The sequence below is a fragment of the Zootoca vivipara genome, chromosome 3, assembly GCF_963506605.1.
Source record: "Zootoca vivipara chromosome 3, rZooViv1.1, whole genome shotgun sequence".
Lineage (NCBI taxonomy): Eukaryota > Metazoa > Chordata > Lepidosauria > Squamata > Lacertidae > Zootoca > Zootoca vivipara.
The window spans coordinates 48,807,011-48,823,784 of NC_083278.1; the positions used below are offsets into that span (position 1 = coordinate 48,807,011).

The window sequence follows — 16,774 nt, forward strand, 5'->3', positions numbered from 1 at the left end:
AGATTACTGCATAGCAGGTGGTTAGAATAGAGGACCCTTGGATCCCTTCCAACCCTACAATTCTATGATTCTACGTTTTAAAATTTGACAAATTAAAAGTCTCTGCTGGAGAGCTCCATGGTTCAAAAATTGTTTCTATAAAAGGCAGCCTACATTTCAGAAAAGATAGACAGCAGTACATTTTTAAATTTCACGATAGATTGATAGTGTTTAAAAAGTTTGTCCATTTTCCAGTACAGAAAACTGAAGAACGCTTTGCACGCAAACTGTACACAAAAACAGTGTTCTAATTTTGGAGGTAACTTTTAATTTTTAAGGTATTTGTTTTAAAGTGACTGTCATTATGGGGTTTCTCCCAGCAAAGTTATTTTTTTTTACCCGATAATTTGTGATTTTGATATTTTATATTGTTTTTTATTGATTTATTGTACTTATTGCATATTTATTTTGTATTAATATGCTGTTCACTGCTTTGGGGTTTGGGGGACAAAAAACCATTAAATAAACCTCTTTCTTTCTTTCTTTTAAAAAAGTGCCTTTTGTATGGTTAGGCCTTTTGACCATATTTACTACCAGCTTCAGTAAAATGCAGGCAATAACAGAACAAAATGCTTCTCAGTAACTAGTTTTACCACCAGGTACTGGTAGGTAGGGTTCTCTCTGTGTGTGTGTGTGTGTGTGTGTGTGTCCGTCAAATTTTTAAGGAACTTCCTCCATAAAGCAGCTTACAATCTCCAATAAAAACACCAGCTCTGACTCTAACGTATAAAAATAAAAAAGTACGGTACTGTATTGTACAAGTAGACCCTTCTCTGCTTCTTCTACTCCATCTCTGTTCTCTTCTCCCTTCTGGGCCCAACACATACCTATGCTACTTCCGTCCAGCATCCTTTATCCCAATTCATTTTGACAGTTATTTAAGGATTTTAGTGGGCAGCTAAGCTTTAAACATTTAGACAATATATATATATATATATATATATATATATATATATATATATATATATATATATATTCCTATGTGTAATATTTTGGATGGGTGGACATTAAACAAAAATACCTGTAAGGTCTCAATTACAATTAAGTGTACACTTACGAATAGAATAAGCCTAGTCTTTAAGCAAGTCATTACTTAACAAGTAAACAATGATGGTTTTATTTCACAGCAATTGAGCAAAGTGTTTAACTGTGCAGTTTCCACTGGGAGCAAAATAGAAAGGTTAACCTGTTTCCAGCCCAATGCCTTCATGTGGGAGAGAATTGCTTATCTGCTTCCCTTTGGAAAAGCTTTGTTTCATCTTGTATTTAAATGCTCTGAGGGCACAAAGATGTTTCCTGTTCAGTGATGTATCACAGCCAGATTTTTAATTCTTTCATAAGGAATTGTAATAAAAATGTATCGCAGTGATCCCAAAATAACTAAGCCAATTTCTAAACGAGAACCTCCAACACAGGCAAAATGTAATATTGTTATGTATTTATTCACTTTGTATTTGTTACCTGGAACTGCAAGGAAAATTAAGGACATTTTTTAAAAACAACATGCTTTACATTGATTTACATGTGAAAATTGCTAGTAGAGGAGGAAAAAATTTAAAAGGAATCCTTCTTAATTCAAGTGAGCATTCAATCCAGTGTATGTCTCGCATCTGAGTAACACAGGAAATACAAAAATTATTTAGGTCTCACTTGTTGTTGTTGTTGTTGGTGGTGGTGGTGGTGGTGTTTAGTTGTGTCCGACTCTTCGTGACCCCATGGACCAGAGCACGCCAGGCACTCCTGTCTTCCACTGCCTCCCGCAGTTTCGTCAGACTCATGTTCGTAGCTTCGAGAACACTGTCCAACCATCTCGTCTTCTGTCGTCACCTTCTCCTTGTGTCCTCAATCTTTTCCAACATCAGGGTCTTTTCCAGGGAGTCTTCTCTTCTCATGAGGTGGCCAAAGTATTGGAGCCTCAGCTTCACGATCTGTCCTTCCAGTGAGCACTCAGGGCTGATTTCCTTCAGAATGGATAGGTCTGATCTTCTTGCAGTCCATGGAACTCTCAAGAGTCTCCTCCAGCACCATAATTCAAAAACATCAATTCTTCAACGATCAGCCTTCTTTATGGTCCAGCTCCCATTTCCATACATCACTACTGGGAAAACCATAGCTTTAACTATAGGGACCTTTGTCGGCAAGGTAATGTCTCTGCTTTTTAAGATGCTGTCTAGGTTTGTCATTGCTTTTCTCCCAAGAAGCAGGCGTTTTTTAATTTCGTGACTGCTGTCACCATTTGCAGTGATCATGGAACCCAAGAAAGTAAAATATCTCACTGCCTCCATTTCTTCCCCTTCTATTTGCCAGGAGGTGATGGGACCAGTGGCCATGATCTTAGGTTTTTTTTTATATGTTGAGCTTCAGACCATATTTTGCACTCTCCTCTTTCACCCTCATTAAAAGGTTCTTTAATTCCTCCTCACTTTCTCCCATCAAGGTTGTGTCACCTGCATATCTGAGGTTGTTGATATTTCTTCCGGCAATCTTAATTCCGGCTTGGGATTCATCCAGTCCAGCCTTTCGCATGATGAATTCTGCATATAAGTTAAATAAGCAGGGAGACAATATACAGCCTTGTCGTACTCCTTTCCCAATTTTGAACCAATCAGTTATTCCATATCCAATTCTAACTGTAGCTTCTTGTTCCACATAGAGATTTCTCAGGAGACAGATGAGGTGAACAGGCACTCCCATTTCTTTAAGAACTTGCCATAGTTTGCTGTGGTCTACACAGTCAAATGCTTTTGTGTAGTCAATGAAGCAGAAGTAGACGTTTTTCTGGAACTCTCTAGCTTTCTCCATAATCCAGCGCATGTTTGCAATTTGGTATCTGGTTCCTCTGCCCCTTCGAAATCCAGCTTGCACTTCTGGGAGTTCTCGGTCCACATACTGCTTAAGTCTCACTTGTAGGAAGGTACAAAGGACAAGAAGCTGGGCTTTGCACATTTTACATACTTTCATTTGCATTATTCAAGTGCAGGAAAAGTTATTTCTATAAAGACTGTAAAAACACACAGTCTTGTTTTGATGTCTGAGAAGGAAAATTCACTCCTCAGATACACAAGTAAATGTTCCTAGAGTTCTTGACCCAGGCAACAGCCCCAAAGGGGGAAAAAAACCTCGACATCTTCATTGGAGAGATGTCCACAAATCCAATCTGACAATCACAGAGAAAGTCTGAAGTACACTTTGCCAGAAGAATAACACTTAAAAAGGAAAAGAAAAGCTGCAAGTAGTGCATGGAAGCAAATACAGTGGCATAGCTGCCAAGTCTCCCGTTTTTCGCGGGAAATCCCCGTATTTTAAACCATTTCCCTGCTGGCAGCCTGGATTGGAAAAAATCTCGTAAATCCCCCGGATTTCCTACCTGCCAGGGAGGCTCCATTTTGGGTCCTGGCGCCGCCCGATTTCCGGTGCCTGGACATGCATAGAAGTGACTTAAGGTGCTGCTCCGCCCATGCCTGGGCACCGAAAATCGGGTAGAACGGCACCAGAAATTGTCCGGACATGCATAGAAGCAACTTCCGATGCCGCGCTACCCATGTATGGGCACCGGAAATCGGGCACCGCCGACATTGGACGTTGCTTCTACGCATGTCCAGACATGCATAGAAGCGACTTCCGGTGCCGCGCCACTGCTGATCCCGCATTTTTTAGTGGGAGACTTGGCAGCTATGTACAGTGGTACCTCGGGTTACAAACACCTCGGGTTACAAACTCCGCTAACCCGAAAGTAGTACCTCGGGTTAAGAACTTTACCTCAGGATGAGAACAGAAAACGCACGGCAGCGGCGCAGCAGGAGGCCCCATTAGCTAAAGTGGTACCTCAGGTTAAGAACGGTTTCAGATTAAGAACAGACCTCCAGAATGAATTAAGTTCGTAACCAGAGGTATCACTGTAATGTAAAGTGGTGCATTAGGCTCAGTGGCTGCAAAAAGATTCAGAAGGGATATTTGACTTCACTCATGTGCAGCAGGAAGTAAAAGAGCCTTGCCAGCAACTAAAAACATTAGTTGGCTACCAAGGCCAGTTGAAGCATGTGGATCCTTGCTTATAAGGAAAGGATTGCACAACTCCGCCTTTCAACTCTTTTATCCCTGTGATCTCCTGCTCTTGTATTTCCTTTAATATACTTTTTTTTTACATGGCATGCCTACTCCTTTTGTTTTTTAAACTTGACAATAAAGAACATGCTGGGTTCTGTGGGACTAACTGCCAAGAGTCTCACAGAAGATGTAAGGTGTGTGCACCTCTGTGGAATCTCAAGATCACTGTGGATGTAATTTATATGGGTGTTGTTTTAAGGAGCAATTTGGAAACTTGGCATGAGGGCAATTTATATAAAACTCAGAAGAAGAAAAATAGAATGCACACATTGATTGTTTTTTAAACTAAGCACAGATCTAAGTAGTATTTGTCCCTGGAAACAACTGAATATATATAAATTCTTGTCATACGAGGCCCTTCTCTATAACCACCCCCCCCCATCCCAGGGAGGTTTGGAAGGTGGCAACCAGAGAATGGGCCTTTTCTGTGGTGGCTTCCTGATTGTGGAATGCCTGACACCATCATTGCATGTCTTTAGGCACCAGGCAAAAACATTCCTCTTTTACCCAGGCCTATGGCTATTAAATAATCTATGGCCTGTAAAAGTGTGGGGGAGAGGATAGCTTTTATGATGACTAGGCTATCTGTCAGTGTGCTTTATATTGTTTTTATCATTGATGTTCTGTAATGTGTTTCTGATGTTGTACAGTGCCCTGAGATCTTTTGATAAAGGGTGGTATATAAATTGAATAAATCATCATCATCATAAAAAAATATTAAACACAGAGAGAGTGTGTGTACATGCTATTGTACTGGTTACCCACTAGCTCATAAGCAAAATTTCCTCTGTAATGTTACTTCCTTTTTTAAAGAGCTAATTACTGTAACTTCTAGCTGCTTTCATTTAAAACATTTTCAAGTATCACAATTATGGATAATTATTTCACTAGATTCAAAAAGTAAAATTGTGTATAACTTTAAGAAAATTGTAATATCTGATGTGGGCACATGCTAAGCACATTTTTAGTAGCACTGATAATAAAATAATAAGATCTCAAGTAATTTCTGGTTATTAGGAGTATTAGCAAGTCCCTTTATTAAACACACACTCACAGAGGCATAACTGCAATTAGTCTGTACTTTGGGTTGTATGGGAATGCATGCACACACACAGCAAGATGCAATGTAGTTAAGCTCTTGCACAGCTTCCTACGTGTGTCAATGTACCATTAGGTCTGAAAAACAACTAAGTGTTGCCCTACCCACAAAAAGCTCACATAGCACTCACCGTTCTCAAAAGAAACACACTTATTCATTCCCCTCATTCGTAGCCAACCCACCCAAATAATTTGCAAATACTGTAATTATGTTTGTTTGAATATGAAGTGTTGCATAAAAGGTTTCACTGAAACACACAGGAGATTCTATCTTATTTTTAGGGGATAAACAGATTCCAGAGGTGTGATCTCCTCCAGCCAATCACAAAGCAAAGACACAATGCTGCCATTTCTCCATGTCCTATTACAGCAAAGGGTGGCTTGTTTTTCTGCTTTTGTCTGAGATCTTAAATGATGAATGGCTGCTTCGGGGAAAAGATCAAGCTGTGCAGCTGAGGTTTATTATGAAAAGTAGATGGAACAAACAGCAAATGTCAGAGTAGAAAACATGTTCCTCTCCACTGTTTGCATCTCTCTAAACCTAAACATACAGGGCCAAATTAGGCAGGACAGCAGACGACCTCTAAGCAGAATCCGGTTTGCTGATGAACCTCTTAAATTTTAAGAGTCTAAAAAGTGGAAGGGAGGGTGCTGAAGAACAAAGTGAACAAGCAGGAGGAGCTGAAGCCTCTGCCAGCTCTTCCTCCACAAAACTATTTTAGAAAAAAGAACCCACACTCACACGTCTCTCTCTGCCTGATGTTCAACAAACATTATGGCTTTGCAAAAAGAAAAGAAAAGAAGGTACTGCAGTATATTTTTCTCTAAGCTGGGATTCCATAACCAGAAACGACCCCTACCAGGAGAAAAATGTCCATCCAGTCGCAAAATGTGACTGGCACCTGGCTAATTTTGAACGCTGCTCCAAAACCCTATGAAGTAGATTGAGAGGGTGGAGAGAGCTGTGGCAAGGAAAAGGGGAAGTCTCATCATGTCCAGCAGTGTGATGTCATATCTTACCCCACACAGGCAGCACCCTGCAATGTATTTCTGTTTATTTGGAAGTGAAATCGTATTTCTTCAACAATGACGTCTAATGAATGGCTTTCCCCCATTTCACATCTTTTCACATCTATAAAACGTAAGGGGCCAGTCCTCAAACATCCAGCTGATCCATGCCCTATTTGCCTCAATGGCTTGTGCCGGAGATGTTCCTGCAGCTACCAGCTGAAGGGAACAACAACAAGTATAAACAAGTTTACATGCTTCATAGTTGCTAAACTGAATAAAGCACGGATATTAAGAGCAGTAGAAACAGCTTTTATTTCCGTAGTTATTTTATTACTAGAAATCACATACTGAAAAGTCCACCAATGTTCAAATTCACAAAACTATAGTAGGTAATTAGTTAGGACTGTTGTCCTATTTCCTAGGTTCCAAACCTGCCATAAACCACAACACTTTTCTTTTTAGAGCTTGAGACCATCCCAAATCTACACTTCTTTTTATAAAGCTTACTGTACCAACTACTTTCCACAAGCAAACATTTCACTTCGTCATAGAATCTGTGTCCTTTTTGAGTAACAAGTGTACTTTTATTGACCTTTGGGGGGGGGGGACGACTCAGCTCAGACAATGTTTCCCATATTTAGTTTTGCCGATATTTTGGGGAACTAAAAGGACTACGTAAGCAAAGTCTATACACAGAGCTTGTTGCAAGACTGCAACGTTCATATTTAATATAAAAATGTATTAACTGTGTCTTTAAAACATGAGCACCAATTTATCTCAGGGGTTAAGCATTGTTACCAGAGTAGACCTCTTGGTTGCTCACCCCCAGCTGTAGCAGATAGCATCTTAGCCTGCTTCCTGCAACTGTAGGCTAGACAGAGCCTCCATACAAGTTGGTGGACCTGAATATACATATGGAAATACTTTCATATACCTTTCACTGCAATGATCCAGTTTCCATAAAGCTACCTTAAATTATTCTACCCTGAAAAACTAAAGCAAAATTTCCTATTTACTGTTGTCTACATATTATGACATGTTCGCCATTTTGTACAATTTCAAAGCTTTCAAGCCCTTTGGGCAACTATAACCATGACCTTGATTTTTAAGGAATTATTTCTGAAAGGAGTGGCATCTGCTGTTAGTTGTACACCAATGGCAACTTAGGTTGCAGCATCTCCTTGCACCTATGCAAGTTTTCCAGCTGAAATGCAATGGGTGTCGCTTTCAAAATAAGCATTATAAGGAAAACCTGAAACTAGCTCACATCTAATGAACACAGAAGATTTGGTTAAAAATAACGAAGTCACAGTGCCCCCAAGTGAGGGGGAAGGAGAAGTAAGCAGATTTGATGCAGCAATGAGAATGTCCAGACCTTTAACATGGAACTGGTGCAACTTTTCTGTTCAGCAGGTACTAATGCATATCTAGATCACATGTCCAGTCCTTGGCCTAGCTAGAATAATGTCATGCTTGGATTTAAGGGAAATTAGTTTTGAGTTCACTTCTTTTGTTTTGATTTTCTACCACTTATTTAGATTTGAAGGTGGTGTTAATGTGCTGGCTTAGCCCAGCATGCCCCCCCAAGTCACTCCCTTACATCCAATCATGGTGTTCATCATTGGACAGGGATATCCTATTTCCTGTACTATCTATGCACTTTTGATGTCTGCCCCTATAATTCTAGAAAATTTCCCCCTGAAGATTCCAATCTGAGCATGGTTAAAAGCATGTAAGTATTTTTAGATTAGCTGTCTGTTGTCATAGCCAAGCTGTCCCATATGCATTGGGAGGGAAGGCGGTTTCACATGTCATTTTGACTCATCCAGCTTCTTAAGCCTGGACTGGGAGCTATATCTTTTTGAAGCAAATTGTTCAGGGGATAATTTCTGGTCATGGCATCATCACTAGTTGGTGCCAATCTTTCAGTTCCAATTGAAGACCAGCTTATAACTCAAGCTTTTGGTTGAATATGTGTATCTGCATTTTGTAAATAGCATTTCCCCCCTGCGTATGCTCTTGTCTGTTTTTATATTTTGACTGACTAAATTGGGGTTGGACTAGATTGCCCATCTGTTATCCAACTATACAGTTCTATGAAAATATATAAACACAGTGGGAGCCTCTGGCATATGATGGGCCTCTAGGTTAGGTTACATTATATGCAGGGCTGCCTCTGAAGACAGCTTGGAAACGTCAGCTGATGTAGAATTTAGTGGCAAGGTTGCTCACCAGGGAAAGAAGGTTTGAGCATGTAACACCAATGCTGGCCTGACTGCACTGACTGCCTATCAGTCTATGGCTCCAGTTCAAAGTACTGGTTTTGACCTTTAAGGCCTTATGTGGCTCAGGACCACAATACCTCAAGGGCTGCCTCTCCCCTTATGAGCCTACCTGAACCTGCAATCATCCGAGGTCTTTCTTCATGTGCCCCCTCCACAAAAGGTCTGGAGGGCTGCAACCTGAGAACAGGACTTTCCTTCAGTGGCTCCCTGTCTGTGGAATGCTCTTGCCAAGAAGACTTTCCTGGTGTTTTTGTTACATATTTTTAGGCACCAGGCAAAAACTTTCCTCTTCTCACAGGCCTTTGGCTAACCATCTACGGCCTTTTAAACTGGGGAGGGGGGTGTATTGTTTTTTGTTTGTTTTTTGTGTATTTTTGTTTTTAAATTGTGGTGAAGAGCAGTATAGAAATTTAACAAATACAAAAAAATAATAAAACATTTTAATATTTGCTGATAGCTTCTCTTTTAACCTTGGGGGGCACATAAGGGAAACTCATCTTTTTGTTGGGTGTGTATAGTTTAAGAACTCTTGCTCAATGCAATCAAAACAGAAATCATTTTCTGGCTTGAAGTGGAAACAAAGTTTCACTTTGGATAATCACAAACACTGAAACCAAAGCCTGAAAATGAACTCTTTTCTATTTCCAAAATACTGTGGTTAAGACACCCTCTTTTTCCAAAGCAATAGCTAATATAAATCAAGTAGAACAACAATGTTCTGGGAAACAGGGAGAAAAATACAAAGCCAACAGACTGTTGTAACTCTAAGCCCAAACAGGAATATTTCAGCAGGCACACACATTCTTTGAATTCATTCTGATAGTTCAGGAATATAACTTATGTTTAGGCACAAGCTTGAGACAAGGACACTTGACTGGTTAAGAAAGTCACAAATTAAGTTAACTGAAGCAATATGACATGCTCAAAACAATTAGGACAGCAAATCAAGTTGCTTAGTTTCATACCCATTCTCTAGCTTTGCACTTCGAAGTAAAAAGTGTGAAAACCGACATCCAAATTAGCTCTGCGCTTCATCACCACAATCGCTGTGGTGACACTGTACCCTTGGCTGTATTTGCTCCTTTATCAGTTTGGGGCTGGGAAGAAGCATATCTTGTTGTTTTGCATGACTGAACATTTCTCCACAATCTAGGAACTGCACAGCCCTTTAAGATAAGGGTCAGACTTTTGCCATAGGCATCTGAAGCCTGATAGCATAGAGCTTTTTAATTTCTTCCAGGGCCAGAAATCTTCCAGGCAAACTTCACACTGGGTGGGAGAAGGAAGAGAACAACAAAAACTGACAAAGCTTTTTTTTCACAGGAGAGCCAGCTGCTGTGTAAACATACATTTCATTATCACTTGGCAGCAGTTCAGCCAGATGACAGTCAGATACAAGGCATGCAAATCCTATGACCTAACATAACCCAAGCTAAAAACCCAGCAGTGCAGACCCGTCTTCCCCAACCTGGTGCTCTCCAAATGTTTGGACAACTCCTCCAAGCAGCCCCAGCCAGTTTCTTTGTTTAGAAATCCTGGTATGCTTAGAAAGATGTAAAAAAGGAAGGACCACAGCTATCAGTCTCCTGACTTCAGGAACTATGTTGTCAAGAAACATTATAGTTGCCACTCATTCCAATGATGCAGAAGTTCAAATAAGTTCAAAAAAGGGCAAACAAAATGATTAAGGGGCTGGAGTGATTCCCTTTTTGCAGCATTTGGGGCTTTTTAGGGTAGAGAAATGGCAAGTAAGAGGTAACATGATACAAGTTTTTAAATTACGCAGGGCATGACAGTGAAAACTGTTTCTCCCTTTCTCATAACAGTAGTAACAGTAGAATTTGTGGGCATCTAATGAAGCTTAATGTTGGAAGGGTCATGACAGATAAAAGAAAGTACTTCTACACACAGCGCATAGTTAAACAATGTGCAGAAGCAGGGGAGCTGCCTGTAAGTTCCATTGAGTTCAATGGAGCTTACTCCCAGGTGAGTTGGGTATAGGGTTTAAGCCTTAAACACCTTCAGTATGCTACATGGCTAATATCCAGTCCCTAATCAAGTACAGTGGTGCCTCGACTTACGAATTTAATCCATTCCGAAGGCACCTTTGTAAGTCGAAAAATTCGTGAATCGAAAAACGCCATTGGCAACGCGATTTCCCATAGGAATGCATTGGAAACGGAAAAATTCGTAAGTCGAAGCAACCCGATCTAAAAATTCGTAAGTCGAAAAATCCCTATCTAAAACTGCGACGCTTTTCTTTCGGATGTCGAGACATTCATAAGCACGCGGCCATTACCCCCATTCGTAAGTTGAAAAATTCGGTTGTCGAGTCGTTCGTAAGTCGAGGTACCACTGTACATGCTTTAAGTTCAAAATACTTTTTTGGGGGGTGGTCCAGAGTACCTTCCATCATCTTTGGTTGGTGCCCCAGCTAAGCCCTTATCTGGACAGGGATCGCCTAATTACTGTTTTCTATGCTCTGGTAACCTCAAGGTTAGATTACTGCAATGCGTTATACGTAGGGCTGCCTCTGAAGACGGTTCAAAAACTTCAGCTGGTGCAGAATTCAGCAGCCAGGTTGCTCACCGGAGCAAGACAGTTTGAGCATATTACTGATCTTGGTCCAACTGCACTGGCTACCAATTAGTTTCCGGGCCCAATTCAAAGTGCTGGTTTTGACCTGTAAAGCCTTAAATGGCTCAGGATCTCAGTACCTCAAGGACCGCCTCTTCCCATATGAACCTACCAGACCCTGAGATTATCTTCTGAGGCCCTTCTTTGTGTGACTCCTCCTCGAGAGGTTCAGAGGGTGGCAACATGAGAACGGGCCTTCTCTGCAGTGGCTCCCCATCTGTGAAATGCCCTCCCCAGAGAAGGCGCCAGGCAAAAATGTTCCTTTTTAACCAGGCCTTTGCCTGACCCGATCTACATCCTATACCCTTTTTAAAATGCTGGCTCTTTTTAGGTTTTTTTTAATTGGGTTGTTGTTTGTATTGTGATTTTATGTATGTGATCCTTTATGTGAACTGCCCTGAGACCTTCGGGTATAGGGTGGTATAGAGATAAAATAAATAAATAAAATATATAAAAAAGGCAAAGTATTTTATTAAGGATTATCAGACTTTTTAATGCATATAATTGCTTGCTGCCATATATTACCAGTAACAGGGCAATCAAGACTCTGAAAATGTTTTAACCCATATTGTCATGTATTTTTGTTTTGTATTACACAAGCAAGAGAAAAAGTATGTGTAAAAAGTCATTTTTAAACATCAGATTTGCACAAGTCGTCGATCTACAAGTTTGTTTGTTTTTAAGTATCTACTGAAAGGGTAACAACAACCTCCACAGGATGCAGAAACAGTGCAAGCCAATATAAATAATTTAAATATAAACTTTCTTAAAATGTGAGGCTCATTGTTTTGAGTTTTTAAAACGTTACTTTAGTATTGTTTTATTTATTGTTCCCTTATTTGGGTATTTTTAAACTAAAGAACCAGTTTACAATTGTTATTGTGATAATACATCATTATTTCCAACAAGGATACTGTATTCTGATCCCATTTTTACAATCAGTATATCAAGCGTCTAAACTACCAGTCTATTAAGCAATCTAAATAATTTATATAGCACAGAAAAACAAAAAAGAAAGGAATTTATAATAAATAATTCCAAGTGCCCACAAATCTTTCATTTCAATGAAAACAACCATTAGGCCAAGACTTGAAATTGCATCTGAGGTACTGCAAATAACCACTCATTACAAAAACATATTGAAAGAGATAGTTGACTGTTCCTTTACTGAATGTTTCACTTGGAGACGCAAAGTACCACATTAAGCACAATGCCTTTGAGTTGGCAGAATGCTTGGAAAATTCTGCTCTAAGTTTACAAATACCTCCTCTACATAAACCTTCCTGCCTGGGCCATCCTAAGAAGCAAATGTCACAAGCATATGTCTACTCACAAGTAAAAGGGTAACTCCCAGAAAACCTTCAACAGGAATGCAGCCTTAAAAAGCATTCTTTCCAGCAACCTTCTAAGTACAGTACTATAAGTAGCACTGTAATACTGTAGGCTTCCATCAGTCAGACTGGAGGAGGCCAAGAGTAGATCACAGACAACAACCATTCCTCTTGCCACACTAATAATGGTAAGTGTAGTACCACCCAACGGAAAGCATTATCAGAGGCCATCCTTCTTCCCAATACTGAAGCTGCAGAGGGAAGCAGGTTTATTTTACTTAACGAAATCTATACACTGCTTGTCTGTAGCAAAACCACCAATCAATTTACAATAAATATTATTTTTTTAATAAAAACAGTTAAAACAAGGAATTAAAAACATTATAAAAAATTAAATCAGCAGTAAACTAACAAGACGTCAAGATAGGCTTGTCTAAACAAAAATGTTGAAAGCAAGTTCCAAAAAAAAATACAGCACCTGCCTGATGACAATAGGCAGGAAGTTCCAAAGTGAAGGTGTTGCCACACTAAAACAATAATTTCTTACATGTGCAGAACAAATATTGTGTGGCACCTGTAACCTTGTCAGTTCCAATGAATAGTTCAAGAAGTTTTGTGGTGCTCCAAAACTGGGAGGAAGGCAGGAAGTTTTGGGGACAGCCCTGTGACCAAAGGATCCAGGCAGCCTTGGCTATGTAAGGACAAACTGACAAGCAATCTCCACTCTGCCAACTGGCTTTTCCTGCCCCAGGCTTCCCTATGCCTCAGCAGGAAATGTGGACAGCAGGAAGGGGTAGCACCCAACCAGACATGATCTCCACTGGTCCCTACATGAAGAAAGTGGGGACAAAGCTGGCACACTTTCCTGCCCAGCATCCTTTCCCTACAGAAAAGATTGCCAGCTGGGGAACGGATGACTACAATTTTTGGCTGGACCTGTTAAGCCAGGCAAAAATTGTAGATTATTAATTTCCATGGACCACCCGCAGGGGTAGTCAACATTGTGTCTCCGCATGCTGTTGGACTACAACTCCAACAGCTCTGACTACAGTATTGGATATGTTGACTGGGAATAATGGGAGTTGTATTCCAACAACATTGGTAGGACACCATGATGACCACCAATGGACCATCTATTAGAGCCTGCTGATAGCTGGGATACTTTCCATGAATACTGGACTAGGTAGACATTGATCTTATCCAACAGGGCCCTTCATATGCTCTCAGGCAATAGTGCCTGCTCAGGTTAGCAACATAGAGGCCCAGGTCAAACAATATTTCATCCTTGAAGTTCTACTTATGCACAGGTCTTACACTTTCTTAACCTGCCCACCAGACACACCTGTTGCATAAAACATTCATACACCAGTGCAACATCATATGCAGTCCTGAAAAGTGTTAATGAGTTCCCACATTTAGTCTCAGAATCAATTGCACCTCAAATTTGTCCTTTGTGTGGTCTGTTCAAGTGTTATCACTATGCACTGACGTGCTGGGATCATGAAGAGAAAGCACCATCCCATTTCCCTTCTGGACACTGGGCGAGTGGGGGGGGGGTGAGGAAATAACTAGGGGGAAAGTTCAGTTATATAGTCTGAATCAGACATTTGCTAAAGTGTTGAGATCCTGAGGGCCACCGTACATGAGACATTTAGCACTGAGCATGCCCTTCAGTACTGTACTAGCTTTTTCTGTAATGGGTGTGTGTCAATCTGAACTTATTTCCATGGTTTCTCACTGTATAACATTTAATAATAATAATAATAATTTATTATTTATACCCCGCCCATCTGGCCGGGTTCCCCCAGCCACTCTGGGCGGCTTCCAACAAAACAGAAATTCTAAAATACAGAGATCCATCAAACATTAAAATACAGAAATCCATCAAACATTAAAAGCTTCCCTAAACAGGGCTGCCTTGAGATGCCTTCTAAAGGTCTGGTAATTGTTGTTCTCTTTGACCTCTAGTGGGAGGGCATTCCACAGGGTGGGTGCCACTACCGAGAAGGCCCTCTGCCTGGTTCCCTGTAACTTGGCTTCTCGTAGTGAGGGAACCGCCAGAAGGCCCTCGGAGCTGGACCTCAGTGTCCGGGCAGAACGATGGGGGTGGAGACGCTCCTTCAGGTATACCGGACCGAGGCCGTTTAGGGCTTTAAAGGTCAACACCAACACTTTGAATTGTACTCGGAAACGTACTGGGAGCCAATGTAGGTCTTTCAGGACCGGTGTTATGTGGTCTCGGCGGCCGCTCCCAGTCACCAGTCTAGCTGCCGCATTCTGGATTAGTTGTAGTTTCCGGGTCACCTTCAAAGGTAGCCCCACGTAGAGCGCATTGCAGTAGTCCAAGCGAGAGATAACTAGAGCATGCACCACTCTGGAGAGACAGTCAGTGGGCAGGTAGGGACTCAGCCTGCGTACCAGATGGAGCTGATAAACAGCTGTCTTGGACACAGAGTTGACCTGTGCCTCCATGGACAGCTGTGAGTCTAAGATGACTCCCAGGCTGCGCACCTGGTCTTTCAGGGGCACAGTTACCCCATTCAGGACCAGGGAGTCCTCCACACCCGCCCGCCTCCTGTCCCCCACAAACAGTACTTCTGTCTTGTCAGGATTCAATCTCAATCTGTTAGCCGCCATCCATCCTCCAACCGCCTCCAAGCACTCACACAGGACCTTCACCGCCTTCACTGGTTCTGATTTAAAAGAGAGGTAGAGCTGGGTATCATCAGCATACTGATGGACACCCAGCCCAAACCCCCTGATGATCTCTCCCAGCGGCTGCATATAGATGTTAAAAAGCATGGGGGAGAGGACAGAACCCTGAGGCACCCCACAAGTGAGAGCCCAGGGGTCTGAACACTCATCCCCCACCACCACTTTCTGAACACGGCCCAGGAGGAAGGAGCGGAACCACTGCATGACAGTGCCCCCAGCTCCCAAACCCTCTAGACGATCCAGAAGGATGTTATGGTCGATGGTGTCAAAAGCCGCTGAGAGATCCAGCAGATCTGGATATAATTCATCCTGAGTGGATAATATTATGGTATGAGCATGTATAGCAGGACTACTAATAGTGATAACTAACTTAGTAGCTTTACTACTATATTGTTATATTTGTCAGAACTTCTGGCTTTATAAACCTGTAACAACAGAGTTGAGTCATGTCTGGTAGCACGGTGACAGAACAGGAACTATATTGGAAACACTCATATTTTAAAGCAGGCTGACTTAACATTAAGCTTAATTTATGTCAAGTTCATTGTGAAAATCCAATGCATTTTTTTCTCAGTAGTATTCAGTTGTCTATTTACCTCAGGGGTGGGAAACTGGATCTATTCTGGGGTGGTGGTCAGATTATCTCCCTCATCCTGCACTTACCAAGTTTGTCCACCTGTTTATTTGCCTGATGTCACAATACAATCAAGTGACCTCTTTTGTCCACTTGCCTTTGCAGAAGCTCCTTTCAAATAGCTATTTTCTACAGTGATTGGCAGGTCTTCAGAAACCCCTTATAAAGAACTGTCTGGCCATGCGCTTAGCAGGCACAGACAGTTGGAGATCCCCTATATGACATCAGGTATAGGGAAGTGGACATGACCTGGCCAAAATTGTCTCATGGGCCAACTGGGGAGGCCTGTTGGTCCCAATTAGGCCTGAGGGCTAGAGGTTCTCCATCCCTGCTTTAACTAGAATCTAGATAAAAAGGAATAAAACTTGGCAAAATCTTCCACATGGAAGAATAAAAGTAATAATCTTCATCCCAATTAAAATTTGAAGGGCCCAATGACCTTGCAAAGGTTGGAGGATTTTGACTTTTACTTCAGGCAAGTAAATTAACTGCTGAAGAGGTCAATGGGACCTGTTAGAATTATACTGCAAGCGTAACATTCTTTACTTGCATAGAATATAGTTACTATCAACCGCTAATTCCAGTAGAAAAGGAATAGAGATCATTTGCTGGAGTGTAATTAATCAGCACAGCTACTGTTCCACAGGTTTCCAATGAAGCGCAATTTGCAAGCAAACACATTGGAACATTCTTTTGTTAACTATATTACTATGACCAGATGGAGGACTTGCTCAAAGAGCCACTTACATAGGCAAAGATTTACCCAAAGGTGCATTAATGTTTACTGCATAATCCAGATAAAGTTAGGGGATTGAATTTTGTCAATTGGAAGTTAATGATGTTGTGTGTGGGTAAATCCTAGTTCAATTCTGTTTAAGATGATCACAGCTTAAATTTTATTACATCCCAGTGCAAAA

At 41.2% G+C, this 16,774-nt stretch overlaps 1 protein-coding gene across 2 annotated transcripts in view; it reads right to left on the minus strand.

Annotated features, from left to right (window-relative positions):
• The window catches only part of SESN1 (sestrin 1), a 47,097-nt gene that overhangs the window by 28,872 nt on the left and 1,451 nt on the right, over positions 1-16,774 (minus strand). The gene's annotated exons all lie outside the window — the stretch shown is intronic.